Genomic DNA, 12,500 nt, shown 5'->3' with positions numbered 1-12,500 from the left:
GCTCAGCGATCCATCCGCGAAACCCACCGACCAGCCACAGTGCCCGGAACGAGGCTCCGGTTCGTTCACCCTCGCCACTGTCCGAGGGCGTCCGAAAATACTGAGGTCTGAGTCGGATCCAAAACGCACAAACGTCGGTCCTCACTCCTGGAGGCCTATGTTTCTAAAAACCAGGTTTCTGAAATCTGCGACCTGGTGGCCCAGTGATGTCGGCTACAACTTTTTTTTTCCAGTCCGCTCAAAATTCTCCAGGCATTTTCTGAGCTTTCCTTCACATAGTCCGACTTTTACTTAGTTTCTGACGGAGCCAAAAAAGTCCGGGTTTTTTTGCCCTCCTTATCGTCCCGACTGGAAACTTTAACTTCGTATTTTAAGTCAGAAAATTAAAGTCCTTTTCATCCAGGAGACCGACCCTTCCTGCAAAGCGTCCCAAATGGTCCTTCGTCGTCGGATATCTGTCGGGAAATACCGCTCCATGGAACTGTTTATTTCATCCATCCACTGCACCTGCTGTTCTGACATCAGCATCCGAGAATAGTGTCCCGTACTGGGACATGGTCTGGGTTCTGCCGCTCTCTGGAACTCTGTATTCATCCATGCGTTACACCTGCTGTTCTGACATCAGCATCCGAGAATAGTGTGCCGTTATGGGACATGGTCTGGGATCTCCTGCTCTATGGAACTGTTTACTTCATCCATCCACTGCACCTGCTGTTCTGCCATCAGTGTCCGACAATAGCGCTTCATCATCGGATATCTGCCGTGAAATACCGCTCTCTGGAACTGTTTCTTTCATCCATCCACCGCACCTGCTGTTCTGCCATCAGTGTCCGACAATAGCGCTTCTTCATCGGATATCAGCCGGGATCTCACGCTCTCTGGAACTGTTTATTTCATCCATCCAGTGCACCTGCCGTTCTGCCATCAGTGTCCGAGAACAGTGCTTCTTCATCGGATATCAGCCGGGATCTCACGCTCTCTGGAACTGTTTATTTCATCCATCCAGTGCACCTGCCGTTCTGCCATCAGTGTCCGAGAACAGTGCTTCTTCATCGGATATCAGCCGGGATCTCACGCTCTCTGGAACTGTTTCTTTCATCCATCCACCGCACCTGCTGTTCTGCCATCAGTGTCCGACAACAGCGCTTCATCATCGGATAACTGCCGTGAAATACCGCTCTCTGGAACTGTTTATTTCATCCACCGCACCTGCTGTTCTGCCATCAGTGTCCGACAACAGCGCTTCATCATCGGATAACTGCCGTGAAATACCGCTCTCTGGAACTGTTTATTTCATCCACCGCACCTGCTGTTCTGCCATCAGTGTCCGACAACAGCGCTTCATCATCGGATATCTGCCGTGAAATACCGCTCTCTGGAACTGTTTATTTCATCCACCGCACCTGCTGTTCTGCCATCAGTGTCCGACAACAGCGCTTCATCATCGGATATCTGCCGTGAAATACCGCTCTCTGGATCTGCTCTGTTCTGGCAGGTAATCAGGGAGATTTTAAGTAGATGAGTGTCCGGGAATAGTGCACTGCACTCGGGCAGGTCACGCCGCGTAACCCGCCCCGTATCCCGGTTCCCGAACCCGCTTTTCCGCCCAAAGTTGTCCGAAGATGCTTATGCCCAGCTGGGGAACGCTCCCCACGAAGCCCGGGTCTCAGCCCTGGAGCCCTGTGTTTCCGAAAACCAGGTTTCTGAAATCTGCGACCTGGTGGCCCAGTGATGTCAGCTGGAACTTTTTTTTTCCGGTCCGCTCAAAATTCTCCAGGGGATTTTAGGGCTTTGCGCCACATATTCCGACTTTTACTTAGTTTCTGACGGAGCCAAAAAAGTCCGGGTTTTTTTGCCCTCCTTATCGTCCCGACTGGAAACTTTAACTTTTTTTTTAAGTCAGAAAATTAAAGTCTTTTTCATCCAGGAGACCGACCCTTCCTTCAAAGCGTCCCAAGTGGTCCTTCGTCATCGGATATCTGTCGGGAAATACCGCTCCATGGAACTGTTTATTTCATCCATCCGCTGCACCTGCTGTTCTGCCATCAGTGTCCGACAATAGCGCTTCTTCATCGGATATCTGCCGGGATCTCACGGTCTCTGGAACTGTTTAATTCATCCATCCACTGCACCTGCTGTTCTGACATCAGCATCCGAGAATAGTGTCCCGTACTGGGACATGGTCTGGGATATCCCGCTCTCTGGAACTATGTTCTGATTATTTCCTTCATCCACTGCACCTGCTGTTCTGACATCAGCATCCGAGAATAGTGTCCCGTACTGGGACATGGTCAGGGATCTCCCGCTCTCTGGAACTGTGTTCTGATTATTTCCTTCATCCACTGCACCTGCTGTTCTGACATCAGCATCCGAGAATAGTGTCCCGTACTGGGACATGGTCTGGGATCTCCCGCTCCATGGAACTGTGTTCTGTTTATTTCCTTCATCCACTGCACCTGCTGTTCTGACATCAGCATCCGAGAATAGTGACCCGTACTGGGACATGGTCTGGGATATCCCGCTCTCTGGAACTATGTTCTGATTATTTCCTTCATCCACTGCACCTGCTGTTCTGACATCAGCATCCGAGAATAGTGTCCCGTACTGGGACATGGTCAGGGATCTCCCGCTGTCTGGAACTGTGTATTCATCCATCCGCTGCACCTGCTGTTCTGCCATCAGTGTCCGTGAACAGTGCTTCTTCATCGGATATCAGCCGGGATCTCACGCTCTCTGGAACTGTTTATTTCATCCATCCACTGCACCTGCTGTTCTGACATCAGCATCCGAGACTAGTGTCCCGTACTGGGACATGGTCTCGCATATCCCGCTCTCTGGAACTATGTTCTGATTATTTCCTTCATCCACTGCACCTGCTGTTCTGCCATCAGTGTCCGACAACAGCGCTTCATCATCGGATAACTGCCGTGAAATACCGCTCTCTGGATCTGCTCTGTTCTGGCAGGTAATCAGGGAGATTTTAAGTAGATGAGTGTCCGGGAATAGTGGGCCGTTCTGGGACTTGGTCTGGGATATCACGCTCTCTGGAACTATGTTCTGTTTATTTCCTTCATCCAGTGCACCTGCTGTTCTGCCATCAGTGTCCGACAATAGCGCGCCGTTCTGGGACTTGGTCTGGGATATCCCGCTCTCTGGAACTATGTTCTGTTTATTTCCTTCATCCAGTGCACCTGCTGTTCTGCCATCAGTGTCCGACAATAGCGCTTCATCATCGGATATCTGTCGTGAAATACCGCTCTCTGGAACTGTGTATTAGTCCGTCCGCTGCACCTGCTGTTCTGACATCAGCATCCGAGAATAGTGTGCCGTTCTGGGACATGGTCTGGGATCTCCCGCTGTCTGGAACTGTGTGTTCATCCATACGTTACACCTGCTGTTCTGACATCAGCATCCGAGAATGGTGTGCCGTTCTGGGACATGGTCTGGGATCTCCCGCTGTCTGGAACTGTGTGTTCATCCATACGTTACACCTGCTGTTCTGACATCAGCATCCGAGAATGGTGTGCCGTTCTGGGACATGGTCTGGGATCTCCCGCTGTCTGGAACTGTGTGTTCATCCATCCACTGCACCTGCTGTTCTGACATCAGCATCCGAGAATAGTGTCCCGTACTGGGACATGGTCAGGGATCTCCCGCTGTCTGGAACTGTGTGTTCATCCATACGTTACACCTGCTGTTCTGACATCAGCATCCGAGAATAGTGGGCCGTTCTGGGACATGGTCTGGGATATCACGCTGTCTGGAACTGTGTGTTCATCCGTCCACTGCACCTGCTGTTCTGCCATCAGCATCCGAGAATAGTGCCCCGTACTGGGACATCAGCCAGGACGCACCGCCGTCATCTCGTTCGTTCGCTCAGTCATCCATCCACGAAAGCTACCGATCAGCCACAGTGCCCGGAATGATGCCTCCTGCCGGGGTAGCGTCCGCTTGCTCCCCGACAGCCAGTTCTGCATGAGGCTCCGGTTCTTCCACCCCCGCCACTGTCCGAGGGTGTCCGAAAATACTGAGGTCTGAGTCGGATCCGAACCGCACAACCACACGGTCTTCACGACTGGAGGCCTATGTTTCTAAAAACCGGGTTTCAGGAATCTGCGACCTGGTGGCCCAGTGATGTCGGCTGGAACTTTTTTTTTCCGGTCCGCTCAAAATTCTCCAGGCATTTTCTGAGCTTTCCTTCACATAGTCCGACTTTTACTTAGTTTCTGACGGAGCCAAAAAAGTCCGGGTTTTTTTGCCCTCCTTATCGTCCCGACTGGAAACTTTAACTCCGTATTTTAAGTCAGAAAATTAAAGTTCTTTTCATCCAGGAGACCGACCCTTCCTGCAAAGCGTCCCAAATGGTCCTTCGTCGTCGGATATCTGTCGGGAAATACCGCTCCATGGAACTGTTTATTTCATCCATCCACTGCACCTGCTGTTCTGACATCAGCATCCGAGAATAGTGTCCCGTACTGGGACATGGTCTGGGTTCTGCCGCTCTCTGGAACTCTGTATTCATCCATGCGTTACACCTGCTGTTCTGACATCAGCATCCGAGAATAGTGTGCCGTTATGGGACATGGTCTGGGATCTCCTGCTCTATGGAACTGTTTACTTCATCCATCCACTGCACCTGCTGTTCTGCCATCAGTGTCCGACAATAGCGCTTCATCATCGGATATCTGCCGTGAAATACCGCTCTCTGGAACTGTTTCTTTCATCCATCCACCGCACCTGCTGTTCTGCCATCAGTGTCCGACAATAGCGCTTCTTCATCGGATATCAGCCGGGATCTCACGCTCTCTGGAACTGTTTATTTCATCCATCCAGTGCACCTGCCGTTCTGCCATCAGTGTCCGAGAACAGTGCTTCTTCATCGGATATCAGCCGGGATCTCACGCTCTCTGGAACTGTTTATTTCATCCATCCAGTGCACCTGCCGTTCTGCCATCAGTGTCCGAGAACAGTGCTTCTTCATCGGATATCAGCCGGGATCTCACGCTCTCTGGAACTGTTTCTTTCATCCATCCACCGCACCTGCTGTTCTGCCATCAGTGTCCGACAACAGCGCTTCATCATCGGATAACTGCCGTGAAATACCGCTCTCTGGAACTGTTTATTTCATCCACCGCACCTGCTGTTCTGCCATCAGTGTCCGACAACAGCGCTTCATCATCGGATAACTGCCGTGAAATACCGCTCTCTGGAACTGTTTATTTCATCCACCGCACCTGCTGTTCTGCCATCAGTGTCCGACAACAGCGCTTCATCATCGGATATCTGCCGTGAAATACCGCTCTCTGGAACTGTTTATTTCATCCACCGCACCTGCTGTTCTGCCATCAGTGTCCGACAACAGCGCTTCATCATCGGATATCTGCCGTGAAATACCGCTCTCTGGATCTGCTCTGTTCTGGCAGGTAATCAGGGAGATTTTAAGTAGATGAGTGTCCGGGAATAGTGCACTGCACTCGGGCAGGTCACGCCGCGTAACCCGCCCCGTATCCCGGTTCCCGAACCCGCTTTTCCGCCCAAAGTTGTCCGAAGATGCTTATGCCCAGCTGGGGAACGCTCCCCACGAAGCCCGGGTCTCAGCCCTGGAGCCCTGTGTTTCCGAAAACCAGGTTTCTGAAATCTGCGACCTGGTGGCCCAGTGATGTCAGCTGGAACTTTTTTTTTCCGGTCCGCTCAAAATTCTCCAGGGGATTTTAGGGCTTTGCGCCACATATTCCGACTTTTACTTAGTTTCTGACGGAGCCAAAAAAGTCCGGGTTTTTTTGCCCTCCTTATCGTCCCGACTGGAAACTTTAACTTTTTTTTTAAGTCAGAAAATTAAAGTCTTTTTCATCCAGGAGACCGACCCTTCCTTCAAAGCGTCCCAAGTGGTCCTTCGTCATCGGATATCTGTCGGGAAATACCGCTCCATGGAACTGTTTATTTCATCCATCCGCTGCACCTGCTGTTCTGCCATCAGTGTCCGACAATAGCGCTTCTTCATCGGATATCTGCCGGGATCTCACGGTCTCTGGAACTGTTTAATTCATCCATCCACTGCACCTGCTGTTCTGACATCAGCATCCGAGAATAGTGTCCCGTACTGGGACATGGTCTGGGATATCCCGCTCTCTGGAACTATGTTCTGATTATTTCCTTCATCCACTGCACCTGCTGTTCTGACATCAGCATCCGAGAATAGTGTCCCGTACTGGGACATGGTCAGGGATCTCCCGCTCTCTGGAACTGTGTTCTGATTATTTCCTTCATCCACTGCACCTGCTGTTCTGACATCAGCATCCGAGAATAGTGTCCCGTACTGGGACATGGTCTGGGATCTCCCGCTCCATGGAACTGTGTTCTGTTTATTTCCTTCATCCACTGCACCTGCTGTTCTGACATCAGCATCCGAGAATAGTGACCCGTACTGGGACATGGTCTGGGATATCCCGCTCTCTGGAACTATGTTCTGATTATTTCCTTCATCCACTGCACCTGCTGTTCTGACATCAGCATCCGAGAATAGTGTCCCGTACTGGGACATGGTCAGGGATCTCCCGCTGTCTGGAACTGTGTATTCATCCATCCGCTGCACCTGCTGTTCTGCCATCAGTGTCCGTGAACAGTGCTTCTTCATCGGATATCAGCCGGGATCTCACGCTCTCTGGAACTGTTTATTTCATCCATCCACTGCACCTGCTGTTCTGACATCAGCATCCGAGACTAGTGTCCCGTACTGGGACATGGTCTCGCATATCCCGCTCTCTGGAACTATGTTCTGATTATTTCCTTCATCCACTGCACCTGCTGTTCTGCCATCAGTGTCCGACAACAGCGCTTCATCATCGGATAACTGCCGTGAAATACCGCTCTCTGGATCTGCTCTGTTCTGGCAGGTAATCAGGGAGATTTTAAGTAGATGAGTGTCCGGGAATAGTGGGCCGTTCTGGGACTTGGTCTGGGATATCACGCTCTCTGGAACTATGTTCTGTTTATTTCCTTCATCCAGTGCACCTGCTGTTCTGCCATCAGTGTCCGACAATAGCGCGCCGTTCTGGGACTTGGTCTGGGATATCCCGCTCTCTGGAACTATGTTCTGTTTATTTCCTTCATCCAGTGCACCTGCTGTTCTGCCATCAGTGTCCGACAATAGCGCTTCATCATCGGATATCTGTCGTGAAATACCGCTCTCTGGAACTGTGTATTAGTCCGTCCGCTGCACCTGCTGTTCTGACATCAGCATCCGAGAATAGTGTGCCGTTCTGGGACATGGTCTGGGATCTCCCGCTGTCTGGAACTGTGTGTTCATCCATACGTTACACCTGCTGTTCTGACATCAGCATCCGAGAATGGTGTGCCGTTCTGGGACATGGTCTGGGATCTCCCGCTGTCTGGAACTGTGTGTTCATCCATACGTTACACCTGCTGTTCTGACATCAGCATCCGAGAATGGTGTGCCGTTCTGGGACATGGTCTGGGATCTCCCGCTGTCTGGAACTGTGTGTTCATCCATCCACTGCACCTGCTGTTCTGACATCAGCATCCGAGAATAGTGTCCCGTACTGGGACATGGTCAGGGATCTCCCGCTGTCTGGAACTGTGTGTTCATCCATACGTTACACCTGCTGTTCTGACATCAGCATCCGAGAATAGTGGGCCGTTCTGGGACATGGTCTGGGATATCACGCTGTCTGGAACTGTGTGTTCATCCGTCCACTGCACCTGCTGTTCTGCCATCAGCATCCGAGAATAGTGCCCCGTACTGGGACATCAGCCAGGACGCACCGCCGTCATCTCGTTCGTTCGCTCAGTCATCCATCCACGAAAGCTACCGATCAGCCACAGTGCCCGGAATGATGCCTCCTGCCGGGGTAGCGTCCGCTTGCTCCCCGACAGCCAGTTCTGCATGAGGCTCCGGTTCTTCCACCCCCGCCACTGTCCGAGGGTGTCCGAAAATACTGAGGTCTGAGTCGGATCCGAACCGCACAACCACACGGTCTTCACGACTGGAGGCCTATGTTTCTAAAAACCGGGTTTCAGGAATCTGCGACCTGGTGGCCCAGTGATGTCGGCTGGAACTTTTTTTTTCCGGTCCGCTCAAAATTCTCCAGGCATTTTCTGAGCTTTCCTTCACATAGTCCGACTTTTACTTAGTTTCTGACGGAGCCAAAAAAGTCCGGGTTTTTTTGCCCTCCTTATCGTCCCGACTGGAAACTTTAACTCCGTATTTTAAGTCAGAAAATTAAAGTTCTTTTCATCCAGGAGACCGACCCTTCCTGCAAAGCGTCCCAAATGGTCCTTCGTCGTCGGATATCTGTCGGGAAATACCGCTCCATGGAACTGTTTATTTCATCCATCCACTGCACCTGCTGTTCTGACATCAGCATCCGAGAATAGTGTCCCGTACTGGGACATGGTCTGGGTTCTGCCGCTCTCTGGAACTCTGTATTCATCCATGCGTTACACCTGCTGTTCTGACATCAGCATCCGAGAATAGTGTGCCGTTATGGGACATGGTCTGGGATCTCCTGCTCTATGGAACTGTTTACTTCATCCATCCACTGCACCTGCTGTTCTGCCATCAGTGTCCGACAATAGCGCTTCATCATCGGATATCTGCCGTGAAATACCGCTCTCTGGAACTGTTTCTTTCATCCATCCACCGCACCTGCTGTTCTGCCATCAGTGTCCGACAATAGCGCTTCTTCATCGGATATCAGCCGGGATCTCACGCTCTCTGGAACTGTTTATTTCATCCATCCAGTGCACCTGCCGTTCTGCCATCAGTGTCCGAGAACAGTGCTTCTTCATCGGATATCAGCCGGGATCTCACGCTCTCTGGAACTGTTTATTTCATCCATCCAGTGCACCTGCCGTTCTGCCATCAGTGTCCGAGAACAGTGCTTCTTCATCGGATATCAGCCGGGATCTCACGCTCTCTGGAACTGTTTCTTTCATCCATCCACCGCACCTGCTGTTCTGCCATCAGTGTCCGACAACAGCGCTTCATCATCGGATAACTGCCGTGAAATACCGCTCTCTGGAACTGTTTATTTCATCCACCGCACCTGCTGTTCTGCCATCAGTGTCCGACAACAGCGCTTCATCATCGGATAACTGCCGTGAAATACCGCTCTCTGGAACTGTTTATTTCATCCACCGCACCTGCTGTTCTGCCATCAGTGTCCGACAACAGCGCTTCATCATCGGATATCTGCCGTGAAATACCGCTCTCTGGAACTGTTTATTTCATCCACCGCACCTGCTGTTCTGCCATCAGTGTCCGACAACAGCGCTTCATCATCGGATATCTGCCGTGAAATACCGCTCTCTGGAACTGTTTATTTCATCCACCGCACCTGCTGTTCTGCCATCAGTGTCCGACAACAGCGCTTCATCATCGGATATCTGCCGTGAAATACCGCTCTCTGGATCTGCTCTGTTCTGGCAGGTAATCAGGGAGATTTTAAGTAGATGAGTGTCCGGGAATAGTGCACTGCACTCGGGCAGGTCACGCCGCGTAACCCGCCCCGTATCCCGGTTCCCGAACCCGCTTTTCCGCCCAAAGTTGTCCGAAGATGCTTATGCCCAGCTGGGGAACGCTCCCCACGAAGCCCGGGTCTCAGCCCTGGAGCCCTGTGTTTCCGAAAACCAGGTTTCTGAAATCTGCGACCTGGTGGCCCAGTGATGTCAGCTGGAACTTTTTTTTTCCGGTCCGCTCAAAATTCTCCAGGGGATTTTAGGGCTTTGCGCCACATATTCCGACTTTTACTTAGTTTCTGACGGAGCCAAAAAAGTCCGGGTTTTTTTGCCCTCCTTATCGTCCCGACTGGAAACTTTAACTTTTTTTTTAAGTCAGAAAATTAAAGTCTTTTTCATCCAGGAGACCGACCCTTCCTTCAAAGCGTCCCAAGTGGTCCTTCGTCATCGGATATCTGTCGGGAAATACCGCTCCATGGAACTGTTTATTTCATCCATCCGCTGCACCTGCTGTTCTGCCATCAGTGTCCGACAATAGCGCTTCTTCATCGGATATCTGCCGGGATCTCACGGTCTCTGGAACTGTTTAATTCATCCATCCACTGCACCTGCTGTTCTGACATCAGCATCCGAGAATAGTGTCCCGTACTGGGACATGGTCTGGGATATCCCGCTCTCTGGAACTATGTTCTGATTATTTCCTTCATCCACTGCACCTGCTGTTCTGACATCAGCATCCGAGAATAGTGTCCCGTACTGGGACATGGTCAGGGATCTCCCGCTCTCTGGAACTGTGTTCTGATTATTTCCTTCATCCACTGCACCTGCTGTTCTGACATCAGCATCCGAGAATAGTGTCCCGTACTGGGACATGGTCTGGGATCTCCCGCTCCATGGAACTGTGTTCTGTTTATTTCCTTCATCCACTGCACCTGCTGTTCTGACATCAGCATCCGAGAATAGTGACCCGTACTGGGACATGGTCTGGGATATCCCGCTCTCTGGAACTATGTTCTGATTATTTCCTTCATCCACTGCACCTGCTGTTCTGACATCAGCATCCGAGAATAGTGTCCCGTACTGGGACATGGTCAGGGATCTCCCGCTGTCTGGAACTGTGTATTCATCCATCCGCTGCACCTGCTGTTCTGCCATCAGTGTCCGTGAACAGTGCTTCTTCATCGGATATCAGCCGGGATCTCACGCTCTCTGGAACTGTTTATTTCATCCATCCACTGCACCTGCTGTTCTGACATCAGCATCCGAGACTAGTGTCCCGTACTGGGACATGGTCTCGCATATCCCGCTCTCTGGAACTATGTTCTGATTATTTCCTTCATCCACTGCACCTGCTGTTCTGCCATCAGTGTCCGACAACAGCGCTTCATCATCGGATAACTGCCGTGAAATACCGCTCTCTGGATCTGCTCTGTTCTGGCAGGTAATCAGGGAGATTTTAAGTAGATGAGTGTCCGGGAATAGTGGGCCGTTCTGGGACTTGGTCTGGGATATCACGCTCTCTGGAACTATGTTCTGTTTATTTCCTTCATCCAGTGCACCTGCTGTTCTGCCATCAGTGTCCGACAATAGCGCGCCGTTCTGGGACTTGGTCTGGGATATCCCGCTCTCTGGAACTATGTTCTGTTTATTTCCTTCATCCAGTGCACCTGCTGTTCTGCCATCAGTGTCCGACAATAGCGCTTCATCATCGGATATCTGTCGTGAAATACCGCTCTCTGGAACTGTGTATTAGTCCGTCCGCTGCACCTGCTGTTCTGACATCAGCATCCGAGAATAGTGTGCCGTTCTGGGACATGGTCTGGGATCTCCCGCTGTCTGGAACTGTGTGTTCATCCATACGTTACACCTGCTGTTCTGACATCAGCATCCGAGAATGGTGTGCCGTTCTGGGACATGGTCTGGGATCTCCCGCTGTCTGGAACTGTGTGTTCATCCATACGTTACACCTGCTGTTCTGACATCAGCATCCGAGAATGGTGTGCCGTTCTGGGACATGGTCTGGGATCTCCCGCTGTCTGGAACTGTGTGTTCATCCATACGTTACACCTGCTGTTCTGACATCAGCATCCGAGAATGGTGTGCCGTTCTGGGACATGGTCTGGGATCTCCCGCTGTCTGGAACTGTGTGTTCATCCATCCACTGCACCTGCTGTTCTGACATCAGCATCCGAGAATAGTGTCCCGTACTGGGACATGGTCAGGGATCTCCCGCTGTCTGGAACTGTGTGTTCATCCATACGTTACACCTGCTGTTCTGACATCAGCATCCGAGAATAGTGGGCCGTTCTGGGACATGGTCTGGGATATCACGCTGTCTGGAACTGTGTGTTCATCCGTCCACTGCACCTGCTGTTCTGCCATCAGCATCCGAGAATAGTGTCCCGTACTGGGACATCAGCCAGGACGCACCGCCGTCATCTCGTTCGTTCGCTCAGTCATCCATCCACGAAAGCTACCGATCAGCCACAGTGCCCGGAATGATGCCTCCTGCCGGGGTAGCGTCCGCTTGCTCCCCGACAGCCAGTTCTGCATGAGGCTCCGGTTCTTCCACCCCCGCCACTGTCCGAGGGTGTCCGAAAATACTGAGGTCTGAGTCGGATCCGAACCGCACAACCACACGGTCTTCACGACTGGAGGCCTATGTTTCTAAAAACCGGGTTTCAGGAATCTGCGACCTGGTGGCCCAGTGATGTCGGCTGGAACTTTTTTTTTCCGGTCCGCTCAAAATTCTCCAGGCATTTTCTGAGCTTTCCTTCACATATTCCGACTTTTACTTAGTTTCTGACGGAGCCAAAAAAGTCCGGGTTTTTTTGCCCTCCTTATCGTCCCGACTGGAAACTTTAACTCCGTATTTTAAGTCAGAAAATTAAAGTTCTTTTCATCCAGGAGACCGACCCTTCCTTCAAAGTGTCCCATACAGTGCTTCGTCATCGGACATCGGCCGGGATCTCCCGCTCTCTGGAACTGTGTATTCATCCATGCGGTACACCTGCTGTTCTGCC

Source organism: Gasterosteus aculeatus, chromosome 14, assembly GCF_964276395.1.
Source record: "Gasterosteus aculeatus chromosome 14, fGasAcu3.hap1.1, whole genome shotgun sequence".
Lineage (NCBI taxonomy): Eukaryota > Metazoa > Chordata > Actinopteri > Perciformes > Gasterosteidae > Gasterosteus > Gasterosteus aculeatus.
Note: the sequence above shows the minus strand (reverse complement) of the source record.